At 43.2% G+C, this 18,991-nt stretch overlaps 1 pseudogene; it reads left to right on the top strand.

Moving 5' to 3' along the window:
• The first annotated feature begins 5,661 nt into the window (after positions 1 to 5,661).
• LOC136690855 (basement membrane-specific heparan sulfate proteoglycan core protein-like) overlaps positions 5,662 to 18,991 on the top strand; it is a 31,163-nt pseudogene continuing 17,833 nt past the window's right edge.

Below are 18,991 nucleotides of genomic sequence, written 5' to 3'. Positions count from 1 at the left end.
GGACACCTTCCGCCACTTGGCTACGCCGAGAAATTCTGTCCATAAAAATTGACAATGGGTGACCGGTGACAATGGGCAGCCCTGACGGACTCCAACTCCAACTGGAAACCAGTCTGATTTTCTGCCAGCCATATGAACCAGACTCCTGCTGTTTATACAGGGACTAAATGGCTCGTAGCAAAGAGCCCAGTACCCCATACTCCCAGAGCACCCCCCACAGAATATCCCGAGGGACATGGGCGAATGCCTTCTCCAGATCCACAAAACACATGTAGACTGGTTGAGCAAACTCTCACGCACCCTCCAGGATCCTAATGAGGGTAAAGAACTGGTCCTGTGTTCCACGACTGAGGCGGAATCTGCATTGTACCTCCTGGATACAAGGTTCAACTATCAGTCAGACTCTCTTCTCCTGTACCCATGCATAGACCTTACTGGGGAGGCTGAGGAGTGTGATACCCCTATAGTTGGAACACACCCTCTGATCCTCCTTTTTAAAAAGGGGAACCACCACCCCAGTCTGCCAGTCCAGAGGCACTGTCCCCGATGTCCATGCGATGTTGCAAAGACGTGTCAGCCAGGACAGCCCCACAACATTCAGAGCCTTGAGGGACCCAGGGTGAACTTCATCCACCCCCTGGGCCCTACCACCAAGGATTTTTCCTTCCACCTCGGCCACCTCAGCCCCAGTAATAGACGAGCCCTCCGGGGTCCCCAAACTCTAACTCCTCTGCGGAAGACGTGCTGGTGGGATTGAGAAGATCCTCAAAGTATTCCTTCCACCGCCTAATGATGTCCCCAGTCGAGGTCAACAGCTCCCCACCCCCACCATATACAGTGTTGGTGGAAAACCGCTTTCCTCCTGATGGTTTGCCAGAAACTTCTTGGAGCCGACTGAAAATAGTTTTTCATGTTCTCGCCGAACTCCTCCCACATCTGAATTTTTGCCTCAGTTACAGCAGTCAAAGCTCTGCCAGATGTAGAAGTTGAAGATCTTTCTGATAGGTTCCTCTGCCAAACATTCCCAGCAAACCCTCACCACACATTTAGGCCTACCAGGTCTGTCCGGTGTGATGGGAAAAACGCAGATTCACCTGATTCACAGGGCCAAGAGAAATTTCATGGGGGACCGTTTGATTTACTTAGATGCAATAGGCATTCCTCATGGGGTCACCGATGAATTAAAAGCACAAAACCCTATAGCAGCAGGGTTTGAGTCTAGATTTGTATGGGCAAATGGCTAATATGACTCGTGACACACTGAGAATTCTGGGGGAACAGTTGCATTACACTTCACAAATGACATATCAGAACCAAATTGCCCTAGATATGATTTTGGCTGAAAAGGGAGGTGTCACATGTTTGGTGATCACTGCTGCACTTTTATTCCTAATCACACAGCAGCAAATGGGTCATTCACTAAGGCTATGAAGGAGTTAACAACTTTTACTAAGGAGTTGTATGGATTTTAAGGTATAAATAATGACTGTATGGCATGGTTTCATTCCTATTTTGGCAAATGAGGTGCATTGGGGTTGAACCTGGCTATCGCGGTGATCATTTCTCTATTATTAATGTCATTAATCGGATGTTGTATTATTCCCTGTATCAGAAGTCTGATCATCAAAACTATTGAGCGTTCTGTTACATTCAGTATGGTGAGTGAGACAGACGTACAAGTACAGACGTGTACTTGGAGCTTGACCCTGCAGCCTCTGGTCACAAGAGAAATCCGCTGGATGAGATGCCTCTTGAAATGCCCCAGCCATTGAATGCCTCATTTGATGGGGAGTAAATCTTTACATTAATCTCACTTTTCATTTATTAATGCTGATTTCAAGTTGATTTTATAGGTTTAAATAATCATTTGATTTAATCATTTGACATGTAATCACATCACATGTAATCATTCAATATGCTTTTTTAGTGCATGAGTTATGATGCCTAGACTGAAAGCTTAGCTAGTCTATGGTTGATGTTATCTTTTGCATTTTCTTTTAGCAATATTATGATTAAAGTTCACATTGATTTTTAAATCATAAAAAGGGAGGAATGTGATCGGAAAATGCAGATTAACACTAATGAGTAATGGTTAATGATAACTAATGATTTATATTAATGATACAATATATTCAGGGAGAAATGGTATTGATTAATCTTGATTAATTCTTACTAAATTAAGTGTGCAGCTTAGTGTGATTGTGACCTGAAAGGACTTGTTACATTGTGTTGTGTTACTGTGGCCCAGGGATATAGCGGAGACTGTGATGAAGTGCTGAAAAGAGCAATTCTGAGAGTAGTAGGGGAGACTAAATAGAGTGGAAGAAGGGAGTCAACAAACTGAAAGACACCCCTCACCTGCAACCATTTCTCCTGATAGTAATAAACTAGGTTCCACCAATAAGGGAATGTTTGGGTTGATGTAATAACGCATGATGGTGTACGTGACTGGGGTCATATGTATACTGCATGTTTTTGATTAATAAATTAGAGATAAGAGAGAATCCTTGACTGTGTGTCTTTATTCCTCTGGTCTCTCAAAGAATTATTTGAGCATTGATCTTCCTTCCTGGTGATACTTGGAGATTAATTTTAGATTTGCCATAACATCCGGCATCCTGCCCCCTCCAGGGTATATTCCCGCCTTGCACCCAATGATTCCAGGTAGGCTCTGGACCCACCGCGACCCTGAATTGGATAAGCGGTTACATATAATGAATGAATGAATGAATGAATCTGGCATCCTCCCCCGCCATCTGATCCAACTCACCACCAGGTGGTGATCAGTTGACAGCTCAGCACCTCTCTTCACCCGAGTGTCCAGAAACATATGGCCGCAGGTCCAATGATATAATTATAAAGTCGATCATCAAAATGCGGCCTATGTTGTCCTGATGCCAGGTGTACTTGTGGACACCCTTATGCTCGAACATGTTGTTCGTAATGGACAAACTGTGATGGACACAGAAATCCAGTAACTGAACACCACTCGGTTTCAGATCAGTGGGGCCGTTCCTCCCAATCATGCCCCTCCAGGTCTCACTGTCATTACCCACTTGAGCGTTGAAGTCCCCCAGCAGAACAATGGAGTCTCCAGAATGAGTGCTCTCCAGCACCCCCTCTAGGGTCCTCAAGTAAGCATGGTACTCTGAACTGCTGTTCAATGCATAAGCACAAACAACCGTCAGAGCCCTTTCCCTAACCTAAAGGCGCGCAGGGAAATTACCCTCTCATCCACTGGGGTAAACCCTAATGTACAGGCCCTAAGCCAGGGGGCTATGAGTAAGCCCACTTCTGCCTTACACCTGTGGCCCCGGGGAGTGAAAGAGCATCCAACCCGTCACAAGGAGATTGTTTCCAGAGCCCATACTGTGTGTCGAAGTGAGCCCAACTATTTCTAGCTGCTACCTCTCAACCTTGCGCACCAGCTCAGGCTCTTTTCCCACCAGAGAGGTTACGTTCCATGTTCCAAAAGCCAGTTTCAGTCCCCGACCCCGGCTGCCACCCGATCCACAATGCACCAGACCCAGATTACTACCTCTCCCACAGGTGGTGGACCCATGGGAGAGTGGACCCATGTTGCTCCTTTGGGCTGAGCCCGGCCGTACCCCATGAGTGAAAGTCCGGCCACCAGGCGCTCACCAAGGAGTCCCTCCCCCAGGCCTGGATCCAGAGTGAGACCCCAGTAACCCTATTCCGGGCGAGGGAAGCTGTGTCCCTGTTTTTGCAACCACAATAAATGTTTTTGATAACACAATTTAACAAAAACCCCTGGAATCCTCTTGTATATAATCAGTGCACAGATCTACTTTAAGGTGCTCCCATTTCGGACACAGGTCGGATTTCCACACAGACGGCATAATCATAATGAAAAAGCAGGCAAGGAAATGTGTGCTCTGGAGCATTCATGCTTGAGCCTGAGGTCATCAAAGCTCAGCTAAAAAGCTATGAGCTGCGAAGCAGTGGAACTGCAATCCATGGGGTATCATCCAATACTTTAGACATAATAGTATTTGTGATCCAGTATTATATCAGCTGTGTCCTTTCTATCGCTCAAAATCGCCACAGTTCCAATAGAGTACCAACAGATAAAGCAGAAAAGAAGGGGCCACTGCAGCAGACAGGCAGTAAAACTGTGGGAACTGTGTCAATGGTCACACATCTATACGCATCAGGAGCTTTGTTGTCCACTTCATCAACCAAACCCAAACCAAGAATCTTCTAGGGCTGAGAATAGAGAGGGGTTAGATATGTGTTTGTGGTCTGACTTCTGTTCTAGTGCCTCAGACACTCAGATATTACCAACCAAAATGGAACTGAAACCCACTTACCTGGAGGTCAGAAATAAACAAGGTGGGCACAGGTCAGCAATCGTGTGAAGGGTCAGAGCCCAGTTGATCTGAAGTACCCAATGGAACAGTTGTTATATTTCATGAACAGAATTAATGGAATTCATTGTATCATAGAGTAGTAACTTAAATTTATTTGGATTTTATTTATGCTGGGTAGGTGTGTTTCTGCTGGGTAGGGTCCGGACCTACTGCAACCTCAAACTGGATAAGTGTTTACAGACAATGAATGAATGGATGCTAATCTAAAGAAGAGCTTTAATCCACAGTGGTATAAGGCACTGATTATGAATATAACTGTAACTACTGAAGGGAGACCAGTTTTTATTACATTAATGCTTCAACCTGAAATTCTATTAGCTGTGAATAAACCTGGATGGAAGCATATACACACTACACAATCCAGGACTGAGTATTCAGTAAATTATTTCAAAGTAATTCTCAAAATAAATTTAAGTGATTGTGGAGCATTTCTACTAGTCTGTTCATGATGAAATTCTCATGCAGTGTGAAAGAGAGCTGCTGTTAACTAGTAAACAACTAAACAAGCAAAAACAGATAATTCATTTCCAGTTATCAGCTGCACAATTCCCACTAAGGACTGGCGCCCCCTCCAGGGTGTATTCCCGCCTTGCGCCCAATGATTTCAGGTAGGCTCTGGACACACCGTGACCCTGAACTGGATAAGGGTTACAGATAATGAATGAATGAATGAATGAATGAGATAAAATATTTAAAAACTTAATAAAAATTTAATTCAATAATAAAATGATTAGAGTACTAGCTAAAAAGTGCAGTTTACAGGAAAGCTATTGGATAAACAGCTAAAAGTTTGTCATTTAAATGAATAGCTAATTTTTAATGCTACACTAACATTAAATTGCTAACTAGCTAGCAAAACAAATAATCTCAATAAAGCTAATAATTGGATATTTTTTGCTTAATATTTTTGGTAAGGGAAATGCATTGTAACTATCAAATCATTAATAATCATGTTCTTACAGAAGTACTCAGATGTTTAATATGGTCATGTCTTTGTGTTATATTTCAGGTTCTGTCTTTCAGGTTCATCAAGTTTAATAGCTAAGAAAATAGTATTATTATTATATATCAGTATCTTAATACAAACTTATTATTGCAGTAAGCAAAGTGGGCTCTGAGTAATAATTGGTTTCATAACTGTATCAGGAATCTAAAAGAAAAGCAGTTCAATACTGAGGTCTCTCTCTCTCTCTCTCTCTCTCTGAGGATAAGAACAGAGGAAGTGTTGAGAGTTTAACACACTGCAGTTCTCAGTCTTTACTGGGGCAGAATGGAGCTCAGTCCTCTCTCTGTGATGCTCGGTGAGTAAAACTGTCCTTGAATATCTTCATTAACTTCAATAGAGTGAGGGCCGCTGTAGGAAGACGTTGATAAAGTAACAGCTTTAACTTGAGATCAGAGATTGAAGTGATTTATTTCTAAATCAAATATTCATGAGCTCTAGCTGTGTAGGTCCTGAATTGGGTCCACACACACACACACACACAAAGAGAAATTAAACATAATTTTGAAAAAGTAGAGATAATTTATTTCTGATTTTCATGTGTTTAAAGCCATAACGATTGAAAGTTAAACACATTTCATTTTTTAATTGTTGGACTACACTTACAGTCAGTTGTAAAACATGTATTTCTTTTCTTTCAGTGACTAACAATTTGTGTGGTTTATTCATTATGCCTTTAATTAAAAATTCTGCAAAAAACTTTACTCCTCGTTGCAAAGATCCAGATAAAGTCTAGCACCTGGTGTTATGAGTTTAATATTCGCCTTCAGTCTAAAGCAAAGGTTTGGGTGCCACAATTAATTACTATTTAATGTAGATTAGAGTGAACAAATTCACTTGTACACAGCAAAGATGCTCACAGACTGCAAACAAATGCTGAGTAAATAGTAACATTTAGGTAAAAAAAAAAAAAAAGCAACGGGACATGGAGCTTTCCCGAAGGTGAGTAACTGTGCTTGGTCTCTACCTTTTCATCACTGAGAGAATTTTGTATTACATTTTGACTTTATGTATTTTATGTTGAACCTCTTTCTCTACTAGAGAGGGTTACGATCAGGAATAAATGTTTTAGAGCTGTAACATCCTCATTTACATTATTATTTTGCATTGTATTTTCGCCTAGATACAGTACTTTTATTCTGCACTTTAATAACGTGATATTAACAGGACACTCTTTAAAGTAAAAGAGCTACAAAGTGTTCTTCAACAATGCCATAGAAGAACCACTTTTGGATCCACAGAGACATCTTTGCTAACAAGTTCAAGTGAAGTTTCTGTAAACCTTTAAAAGGTTCTTCACACACACACACACACACACACACACACACACACACACCTCTTAACCCAACACGGTTCTTTCATGAACCCAAAGAGGTTCTTCTATGGCATCGCTGAAAAAGAACATTTTGTAGCATGTAGCACTTTCACTGGATGGAAATGATGATTGTTTCCTGATCTGATTCTCTAGCTCCAGCTGCACAATCTCTTTCAGATTTCTTCATTCACATTAATGCATCGTATCTTGTGTTCTTCTGTCTGTGCTTTAGTGCTGGTTGGACTTCTCCACTGTGGACAAACTCAAGGTGAATCATGTTCCTCTGCTGAATTAATTCAGTATTATTCATGTACACTCAAACCCAGATTACGTTCCTCACCTAAAAACACCTGTGGCACTCTAATATTTCACTGGACCACCTTTAGTGTTGATCACACTGTGTATTCAACATGGCATAGTATGAACAAAGTCACACAAAATCTCATTTATTTCTGTCCAAAGTTGCACTTGTTTCAGACGTGTACTGATGATGTGTTTGATAAACGCTCCGTAAAATACTACATCAGACTTTCACTGGGGTTAAGGTCAGGGCTCTGTGGAGGACAGTTTGTGTGTAACAATGATTCCTCATGCTCCCAGAACTACAATTCCAAAATCTGAGCAATATTATTTTGGGTGGGCTCCGGACCAACCGTGGCCCTGAAGTTCACGAGTGGCTACAGACCATGAATGAATATGCTTGTGCTATCAGGGAAGACACAAGGGAAGTTGTTCTCATTGATTGATTCAGGGCAATACTTTGACTCTTCAAAAACACAGTAGTATTATTCCAAGACTGAATAATTCCAGATACATCTTTTGACATGGCTGCTTAAGAAAAGAGGAGCTACTCCCTGCATCATGGCCATGACAAGAAATGAGTTTTTCTCAATGAATCTCCAGTTAGGAATTTTAATGAGGACACAGAGCTGTAGAAAGTTACAGAGAGAAATACACAGAAATATTACAGACATAAACTTCACAGCATGGACTTTTTGGATGATAGAGCTATTTCATACCGTAATGCACTGCCTGCAATGGACATACTCTGGTCTAAAAAAACACACATTTTCCATTTTTTATTTATTTGTTTATTTATGTATAGTTTAGCGCGGCACAGTGTCGCAGCAGGTAGTGTCCCTGTCACAGCTCCAGGGTCCTGGAGGGTGTGGGTTCAAGTCCCGCTCCGAGTGACTGTCTGTGAGGAGTGTGGTGTGTTCTCCCTGTGTCCGCGTGGGTGTCCACCGGGTGACTGTCTGTGAGGAGTGTGGTGTTTTCTCCCTGTGTCTGCGTGGGTGTCCACCGGGTGCTCTGGTTTCCTCCCACGCTCCAAAAACACACGTTGTTAAGTGGATTGGAGACTCAAAAGTGTGTGAGTGTGAGTGTGTGTTGCTCTGTGAAGGACTGGCTCCCACTCCAGGGTGTGTTCCTGTCTTGTACCTAGTGATTCTGGGGACCCACCGCCGTCTTGAACTGGATAAGGGTTACAGACAATCAATGAATGAATGTATAATTTAAAATAATTTAATGCTGTAATTTTTGCACAGGCCACAATCTTACATTATGTTACATTCTGCAGATAAACACTAATTGTGTGTTAAATGTGGAGAACAGTTTGATGCAGGGCGCTCATTCGTTAACACACAGCTGTGATGTGTAAAGAGAAAAGCTGCTGTGCTGACTTCTTCATTTTATTTCAACAGAAGAACCCACACTGAGAGTGGAGCCTGAGGGCCCAGTCTTTACTGGAGGCACAGTGACTCTGAGCTGTGAGACACAGTCGACTGGAGCTGAGATTTTCTGGTGGAAAGACTCTCAGCAATTTATTCCTGATCTGATTCATAAAGATACTCACACCACCACAGTCAGAGTAACAGTGTCTGATCCAGGAGAAACAGATTTCAAGTGTATTGGGAAATGGTCCCTGCAAAGTTCATATTACAGTGACACCATCAAGATTACAGTGAGAAGTACGTAATGTTTACTGTTTTAATTATTTATTAATAATGTGAGTTATTAATTATAAGAAGAGTGATGCACATCAATGAATACCCGGTGTCTGGTGTTAAACTCTCCAGTGCAGGTGTTTATACCTGTAACGGAACACAGTCAATACAGAGAATATACACACACCACAGTCACACTGTTACTCTGACAGTTTCAGGAGACTGTGGGCTCTTTATCACATTATTTTAATCATTAACAATTAAACATGTCCAGCTGCGTTTTTAGAGAATGTGTATAAGCCACAAATAATTATATAAAATCTTCCTGCAGAGAGACAGAAGCCTACAGTGAAAGTCCATCCAGCGGAGAGTGTGTTCATCGGAGAGAGGGTTACTCTGACGTGTGAAATAAGGAGCGGAGATTGGGATTACAGCTGGTACAAAAATAATCTCCCTGTCAGTGTTACACAGCGTATGAAGGAATACCAGATCTCTGTTAAACCGTCCGACGCAGGTGTTTATACCTGTAAAGGAACACAGTCATCAGGCCGAATGTACACACACACCAGTGACGCTGTTACTCTCACTGTATCAGGTGAGTGTTTTTTGCTTCTCACATTGTTTCACTTTATTTTAATCATAAACAGAAAAAAATAGTGCACTTTTAGGTGAGAATATGTCACAACAAGGTTTAACATCTTCCTACAGAGAGACAGAAGCCTACAGTGAAAGTGCAGCCAGCGGAGAGTGTGTTCATCGGAGAGAGAGTCACTCTGACGTGTGAAACAGGAGGTGGAGATTATTGGAATTATGAGTGGTATAAAAACACACAGTCTCTCAGGGGTTCTGTAATGAAGGATTATATCATCTCTAATGTTGGTCAGTCTGATGCAGGTGTTTATACCTGTAAAGGAACATCAGGCCAGATATACACACACACCAGTGACGCTGTTACTCTCACTGTATCAGGTGAGTGTGGGGTCTCTTTCACATTATTTCTATAATTAACATTTAATAATTTGCAGGTGCCATTTCAGAGTGTTTGTATCTTCCTGCAGAGAGACAGAAGCCTACAGTGAAAGTGCAGCCAGCGGAGAGTGTGTTCATCGGAGAGAGGGTCACTCTGACGTGTGAAACAGGAGGTGGATACGACTGGAAGTATGAGTGGTATAAAAACACACAGTCTCTCAGGGGTTCTGTAAGGAAGGATTATATAATCTCTAACGTTGGTCAGTCTGATGCAGGTGTTTATACCTGTAAAGGAACATCAGGCCAGATATACACACACACCAGTGACGCTGTTACTCTCACTGTATCAGGTGAGTGTAGGGTCTCTCTTGCTTTTATGTTTCCATCATTAAAAATACATTTTTTGGTGCCATTTTAGAGCCTGTTTCTTCCTGCAGAGAGACAGAATCCTACAGTGAAAGTCCATCCAGCGGAGAGTGTGTTCATCGGAGAGAGGGTCACTCTGACGTGTGAAATAAGGAGCGGAGTTTGGGATTACAACTGGTACAAAAATAATCTCCCTGTCAGTGTTACACAGCGTATGAAGGAATACCAGATCTCTGTTAAACTGTTCGATGCAGGTGTTTATACCTGTAAAGGAACATCAGGCCGGATATACACACACACCAGTGACGCTGTTACTCTCACTGTATCAGGTGAGTGTGGGATCTCTCTTGCTTTTATGTTTCCATCATTAAAAATATAAATTTTTGGTGCCATTTTAGAGCCTGTTTCTTCCTGCAGAGAGACAGAATCCTACAGTAAAAGTCCATCCAGCGGAGAGTGTGTTCATCGGAGAGAGGGTTACTCTGACGTGTGAAATAAGGAGCGGAGTTTGGGATTACAACTGGTACAAAAATAATCTCCCTGTCAGTGTTACACAGCGTATGAAGGAATACCAGATCTCTGTTAAACCGTTCGATGCAGGTGTTTATACCTGTAAAGGAACATCAGGCCAGATATACACACACACCAGTGACGCTGTTACTCTCACTGTATCAGGTGAGTGTGGGATCTCTCTTGCTTTTATGTTTCCATCATTAAAAATATAAATTTTTGGTGCCATTTTAGAGCCTGTTTCTTCCTGCAGAGAGACAGAAGCCTACAGTGAAAGTGCAGCCAGCGGAGAGTGTGTTCATCGGAGAGAGGGTCACTCTGACGTGTGAAACAGGAGGTGGATACGACTGGAATTATGAGTGGAATAAGAATAATCAGGTTCTCCGCAGTTTTTCAAGGAAGGAATACACAATCGGAAACATTGGTCAGTCTGATGCAGGTGTTTATACCTGTAAAGCAACACAGTCATCAGGCCGAATATACACACACACCAGTGACACTCTTACTCTGACTGTATCAGGTGAGTGTTTTTCGCTTCTCACATTATCTCACTTTATTTTAATCACAAACAGAAAAAAATAGTGCACTTTTAGGTGAGAATATGTCACAACAAGGTTTAACATCTTCCTGCAGAGAGACAGAAGCCTACAGTGAAAGTGCAGCCAGCGGAGAGTGTGTTCATCGGAGAGAGAGTCACTCTGACGTGTGAAACAGGAGGTGGAGATCATTGGAAGTATGAGTGGTATAAAAACACACAGTCTCTCAGGAGTTCTGTAAGGAAGGATTATATCATCTCTAACGTTGGTCAGTCTGACGCAGGTGTTTATACCTGTAAAGGAACACAGTCATCAGGCCGGATATACACACACACCAGTGACGCTGTTACTCTGACTGTATCAGGTGAGTGTGGGGTCTCTTTCACATTTTTTCTATAATTAACATTTAATAATTTGCAGGTGCCATTTCAGAGTGTTTGTATCTTCCTGCAGAGAGACAGAAGCCTACAGTGAAAGTGCAGCCAGCGGAGAGTGTGTTCATCGGAGAGAGGGTCACTCTGACGTGTGAAACAGGAGGTGGATACGACTGGAATTATGAGTGGAATAAGAATAATCAGGTTCTCCGCAGTTTTTCAAGGAAGAAATACACAATCGGAAACATTGGTCAGTCTGATGCAGGTGTTTATACCTGTAAAGGAACATCAGGCCAGATATACACACACACCAGTGACACTGTTACTCTCACTGTATCAGGTGAGTGTGGGGTCTCTCTTGCTTTTATGTTTCCATCATTAAAAATACATTTTTTGGTGCCATTTTAGAGCCTGTTTCTTCCTGCAGAGAGACAGAATCCTACAGTAAAAGTCCATCCAGCGGAGAGTGTGTTCATCGGAGAGAGGGTCACTCTGACGTGTGAAATAAGGCGCGGAGTTTGGGATTACAACTGGTACAAAAATAATCTCCCTGTCAGTGTTACACAGCGTATGAAGGAATACCATATCTCTGTTAAACCGTTCGATGCAGGTGTTTATACCTGTGAAGGAACATCAGGCCGAACACAAACACACACCAGTGACGCTGTTACTCTCACTGTATCAGGTGAGTGTGGGGTCTCTCTTGCTTTTATGTTTCCATCATTAAAAATATAAATTTTTTGGTGCCATTTCAGAGTGTTTGTTTCTTCCTGCAGAGAGACAGAAGCCTACAGTGAAAGTGCAGCCAGTGGAGAGTGTGTTCATCGGAGAGAGGGTCACTCTGACGTGTGAAACAGGAGGTGGATACGACTGGAATTATGAGTGGTATAAAAACACACAGTCTCTCAGGGGTTCTGTAAGGAAGGAATACACAATCTCTAACGTTGGTCAGTCTGACGCAGGTGTTTACACCTGTAAAGGAACACAGTCATCAGGCCGAATATACACACACACCAGTGACGCTGTTACTCTGACTGTATCAGGTGAGTGTGGGGTCTCTCTTATACTATGTCTACCAAGGAAAGTTCAAATTTGAGTGGTGTTTTATAATTAAATCTATTGTAGTTCTTTATTAAAACTTTATATAGTGTTAATCTAAGTGTATAGTTTTGTTGGTTCTTTAAAATATGTTCTTCTTGGGTTTGCACTTTGTCTTATTTTTAATCTGCTTAAATATCTCCTGAAAATACACTAACTTGCACTTGATGACCATTTTAAAATTTAAAAATAATAAAATATTAAGTACTAAAAAGGTATTGAATCAAAAAAAACCTCTTTACTTTGTTCTTCATCAACAGATAAACCTCATCCTACACTCACTTCAAGCCTTAAAGTAGCCGTACTGACAGGAAACACAGTGACTCTGTACTGCATTCTGGGTCCGTCTACTGGATGGACGTTCTACTGGTCCAAACACACACAGAACCCTGAGAACAACAGCCGCACCTACAACTACACCATCAGGTCAGTTAGGCTCTCTGAGGGAGGTCGGTACTGGTGCAGAGCTGGCAGAGGAGACCCAGTCTACTACACACACTACAGTGATGCACTCTGGGTAAACGTCACAGGTGAGTGAGACTTTCACTAAGGGACAAGAGAGAATGCTATTAGGACACATTAAATCATGGGCATAAGTTTGATTTAAAAAGTGAGAGAATGCACATTAGGGGTTACATTTAAGTCCACTGCTCTTCAAGGTCCTGAGCAAGAACCCTAAATTTCAGTGGAGCCCATGGGACCCTGGCTGTGGCTGCAGACATCAAGTAGAAGAGAAAGTGCCACTGATGCAGTGCCGTATGAGCCCCAGAAGTGAGCTGTACACTCTCAACTGGGGCTAACTTGGCTCTCCAATAGTGAGCTGCTGCTGTAACTAACCACACTCTTCTCTGCTTCTTGCTCCTGTCTGCAGCCAAAACCATGTTCCAATAGTCAGTGTTGAGCCCCAGTGTATCTCCCTCCTCCAGGCGGGTTTGTCCTCCACAGCTTTCCCCTCAGGGACTTATTCATTTTGCTAGTACGGACCATGCCCGTAAAGGTTGATATGGAGGTGTTCAGGGCTTTGGAGTGTGTATGAAGACAAACCGTGTGGACACCATAAAAAGGTGTAGAAGGGATAGAGGTGGGAGCAAGTTTAGCCGACACGGAAATGATGTGAGATCACAGGGCTGTGTGGAGGGGTTTGTGTGTAGCCCTACTCCCAAAAATTATGTCATTACATAACAAATATCATAATGATTAATTCTTAAAATTATCTTCTATTTTGTTTGTATTATTAATTGTTTTATCTGTAATTAAACTGGTAATATGGCAGGATATTTTACTTTAACACAGTTAAAACAGTTTTAAACATCACATTAGCATTCATGTTATACAGAAAAGTTAAAGCCTTTCTCAGAGGCTGAGAAAATAACATTTACACCATCAAATTATAATTTTAGGGCTTCAGGGTGATTCAGTTTATTTCTGTAGCCTAATTTTAAAAATGACCTATTACCCATATAATATTTTATGAATAACGAGTTGGAATATGCTTACAAATCCATCCATCCGGTATACTGGGGGTATACCGAGGCGTTCCCAGGCCCGTCGAGTGAGTACCGATTGACACGGTCGAATGCCTTCTCCAGATCCACAAAACACATGTAGACTGGTTGAGCAAATTCCCACGCACCCTCCAGGATCCTAGCGAGGGTAAAGAGCTGGTCCTGTGTTCCACGACCGGGGCGTAATCCGCATTGTTCCTCCTGGATCCGAGGTTCAACTATCAGTTGGACTTTATTCTCCAGTACCCTCGCATAGACCTTACCTGGGAGGCTGAGGAGTGAGATCCCCCTATAGTTGGAACACACCCTCCGATCCTCCTTTTTAAAACGGGGAACCACCACCCCAGTCTGCTTACAAATCAAATAATATAATTTAGTGTCATTTAAATATAACAATTACTTTCTAGCTTTTGACCCTGCATTAAACCCTCCCAGAGAATCACTGACCACCTCCTGCTCCCTCTCACATGCGCCTTACTAATTTTATACACTTCATATTGCATATAGCTCACAGACTATCACTTTTACTTCTGATCTTTGTTGTGCTTTCAGGTGTTGACCAGAGGAGGATGGGTTCCCTCCAAGGTTTCTTTCTCGTGCGCTGAGGGAGTTTTTCCTTGCTCCTGGCTTGCTGATAGGATGTTTGGATTAAATCGCTGTAAAGTTGCTTTGTGATTGTCACGCACTCGTCCTGTCATACCTGTTTTCCCCGCTATGTGCTCTCTCCGCACATGGCTCTGTCTGTTGTTGTCTATGTCTCCGCCCATGTCCCGCCTACTTGTCCATATTCCTCATTATCTGTTTCAGGTGTGTCTCGTTTGTATGTATTATTTAAGTTCCCTTTTGTCATTTCCTGGTATCGGCCATTCGTTTTGTTTTCAAGACATGTCATGTTGTTTCTTTCCCTCTCCCAGTCATGTCGCTTTGTTTCATTCGCGTTCCTATTCCTATTCCTAGTCACGTTGATTTGCTTCCGTTGTTATGTTGCTCAGTCCAGTCTGTCTGTCCCTCGCTTTGGTTTGTTCTCTGTCTGTCTAGTTCCCTCGGTTTAGGTTTAGTCAGTATCTGTCTCTTTAGTCTAGGTCTCTGTTTAAGTCTTTCTGTCCAAGTCTGCCTGTCTTTGTTTTGTTTTCTTTGGTTTAAAATAAAGTATTCTGTGTTTTAACAAGTGCGTCCGCCTCCGTCGGTCCGCACAGCTAATCGTGACAGTGATGACTTCTGCTGTGAAAAACGCTATATGAATATAATTTGATTTAACCTAATTTTCTTTATACAACATTCTAAACAATTAACATTATAAATTAATCCATAAATTAAACTTAACATATTAAACACTCTAACTGAATTATTAACAAAATCAGTTATGTTTCATATCTCCTGACCGCCAGGGCGGTGCCAAAAATGGAATGTATCCCTGCCGTGCCATGGCCAACCGAGAGCGTATGCCAATGAAGTCACTCACGTGCCACAGCATGAGAATCCCATGCAGTATATAACTGCTCGGATCATGCTGTACTGCCTCCTTCTCTTCTCGCCTTGGAAGCTGATTGAGCGCAGCTCGCCTTGAGCTTCAGAATTTTTCCTGACCTCTTCTCTTCACGTCTCTTCGAGTGATACGTCAGCCGACCGCCGTACTTAGCCTGGTACACCAGAGTAGGTACGAGCCTATACGCAGTACAAACCACCGCAAACCTAACGAGTGAGTACCCTTCTCCAGCCTTCAGACGCACAAGCCACGGTACAATGAGGGCTACAGCGCTAGGCATCCACGCATTTTTTCCTTCCTGCTCCCCAGTGCTCGGTACACTGAATCCACTGAGGCCATGCAGTATACGTCGGTAATGAACGGCTGTCATGACGCGATGGCTTTTTTTATCTTAGGCAATGCTATTTCAGATTAGCTGTATTCACTGCCCCTCCATTTTGAAGTCCAACGATGGACACAGACTGTGTTGGTCGTGTCCCTCTTTCTCTTCGAGTGGAGCTAGAGAGGATGGCGAAACCCATGCGGCGTCTTCACGCAGGTCTTCGGTGGAAAAGACATTGAAACTAGCCCTGGCCAGGCTGGGCCTAGATACTCCAGGGGCAGAATGCTTGCGCTCTAACGCTCTGTTTAAGCGCTTTGAGGCAGATGAACTTGCAATAGCCCCATGTCAGGATTTTGTTGCGGAATTCTCTGCCGCCTTTCATAGTGAGAGAGCATGCTGTCCGACAGATACGGCTTGCATGCTATCTTTCATGTCCAGAGCGGCTGACTACGGTTTAGTGAACATGCCGCCTGGTGGTTTCACTGGATGAGGCTCTTCGTCAGGAGCCCCGCTGCCCCAGTGTGGAATGCAGACGCAATGATGAAATGGTTGTTAACCTGCATAATTCAGCGATGTGGCTGGGTAGGCTGCTCAACACACTATGCAATCTGCTCATAGCCCTTCAGAACCCTCCTGCTACCACAGAGGACCCCACCGCTCCAGAAGGATTACTGAATCTGGCCCTTTTAACGGCTGGCTATATGACCCATGATACTGGACGACTTGTGGATACAAGTCTACATGCTCGTCGTCAAGTGTGGCTGGCCCAGTCCTCGCAACCCGAGCCACCACACTACAATCAGTACCCCTGGCTCCTGGTTATCTCTTTGGCCCTGCAGCCAAGGAAGCCCTGGACCCCTAAGTTCTAGCCCAGTGTTTACCAGAGTTCAAGACCCACACCGGTCTCTCCCAGGAGTTCTCCTGGACAAGGGAACCTTAGAGTTCAGACAGAGGGTTTATACTCTGTTTACTTTGTGGTTCCCAAAAAGAATGGTGGGCTCAGACCCATTTTAGACCTCCAGCGGCTAAGCACCTATTTAACGGTTCTACCGTTCTGGATGCTGCACACGGTGGTCACCCTTCGTATGATTGACAAGGTGGAACGGTTCGCGCTTGTTGACCTTGCAGACGCCTACTTTCATGTTCCCATTGCTCCAGAGCACAGGTGCTTCCTCTGGTTTGCCTTCAATCAAAAGGTGTACCAATTTCATGTCTTACCATTCGGCTTCTCCCTGGCTCCCAGGGTGCGTACATGCCATCCTGTCCCCATTTATGGCACAGGGACTGAAAGGTCTGCCTTACCTCGATAATTGGCTTATGTGCACCCCGACAGAACAGTGTGAGCACATAGACACACTCCAGTTGCTGCAGCACACGTAGGCACTGGGGTTCACTGTGAATTGGGGCAAGTGCATGCTCACTCCGACCCAAACCATCACCTTTCTGGGAATGGTACTGGACTCACGCCTTATGAGAGCATCCCTCCCTTGGGCTCTTGCTCGAGTCATACTCTGCACCATCCGCCACTTGAAACTAGGACGCAAGGTCCAGATTTTGGATATCTTGCGGCTGCTTACCGCAGCCTTGCAGGTGATGGCACTGGGGAGGCTCTACATCCGACCCTTCCAGATATGGATCACCAGGTTAAGGCTGGACGCAGTGCATCACAGGCATTTTCTTGTCCACATTTCAGGAGAATGTGTTTCTGCCCTGAACATATGGACCTTGATCACCTTCCTCCAGTCAGGTGTCAGGCTGGGGTGCATCCCCTCCCGCAGGGAAGTGATCCTGCAGACACCTCCTCCATTAACTTGACTCTGCTGAAACACTGGAGAATCTAAAATGGTGGCGATGACTCTCGTTCACAAAAATGACACATTAATTAACCGTATTAAGTTCGATTAACTAATATTCACATATCGAAGTAAAGGCTTATTAAATAAACAATCTCTATGATTACATTTTCAAATGTATTTAAACTCTATTTTACTGGTTTTATATCTAAATAGGGAAATGAACCTCACAGTACACAAGCGCTGTTTCCCAAAGCTGGCTTTATGAAGAACAAACCCCGCGGTCGCCCCCTACTGCCCGAGTCGAATATAGCCGAGCAATAAAAGACAACTGAAATAAAAGTTTTCTAGATGCAAATGAACACCTCTAGATACTCTGTATGTATGTAATAGTTTCCTCTTAAAAATACTGGACAATGTATTATGTGCCATTTTTATGTTAACTATTTAACACACAGTTTACGTTCACTGAACAAAATTCAGTACTATGAAGAGGATAAGGAAAGTTTTTTGATGATGCTGTGAAGCTGATAATTTCTGAATGTATATGAACAGTACAGGCTGTGGTGTTGAATAATCTGTAGTGTTGTTTAAAAATGTGTTTGTTTACAGATAATCCTAAAGCCATATTGTCCATAAAGCCTGATAAACAGGTGTTTAAAGGAGAGACGGTCACACTGAGATGTGACATACTGGCAGTAGGAGACACTGAGTGGACTTACAGCTGGTTTAAAGATGATGGATTGTATCTGAGCAGTGGAACACAGGAGAACACCATCCACTCTGTTACAGAGTCTAACAGCAGTAAATACACCTGCAGAGGAGAAATGAAGAATCAGAACTCAGAGATCAGTGATGCTGTTACACTGACTGTGTCTGGTGAGTGTGTCATTTATTTTATTGTTAATTCTACTGTATGTAATAATCTGCTCTCTCTGTATGACCGTGTTTGTGTGTGTTATATCCTCCATGTTGTCTCTGTCAGGTGTAGTCCAGGCAGTGTTGAGTGTGTCTCCACAGAGCTGGTTGACTGAAGGAGACTCAGTGACTCTAAGCTGTGAGGTTCCAGGCTCCACTGCAGACTGGACATTCAGCTGGTACAGAGCTGTTCCTCACAGACAAGGTTTAACCCCAGTAACAGATGCTCATGGTACCGTCATGTATTATGTGGAGCTCCTGTCAGACAGCAGAAGAGGAGCTGGAGGTTCCTACACTCTCAGTCCTGCTGCTCTAAATCACACAGGAGTTTATGTGTGTGGAGCAGAGAGAGGAGAACCGCTCTATCACACACAGCACAGCAGACCACACCCGCTATGGATCACTGGTGAGGAACTGGAGAACTGTGTTACGTGTTTGTTTAGCCTTATGTTACTATTT

The sequence above is a fragment of the Hoplias malabaricus genome, chromosome 3 (genome assembly GCF_029633855.1).
Source record: "Hoplias malabaricus isolate fHopMal1 chromosome 3, fHopMal1.hap1, whole genome shotgun sequence".
In the NCBI taxonomy this organism is placed as follows: Eukaryota; Metazoa; Chordata; class Actinopteri; order Characiformes; family Erythrinidae; genus Hoplias; species Hoplias malabaricus.
This window is presented reverse-complemented; position numbering and strand designations above follow the sequence as displayed.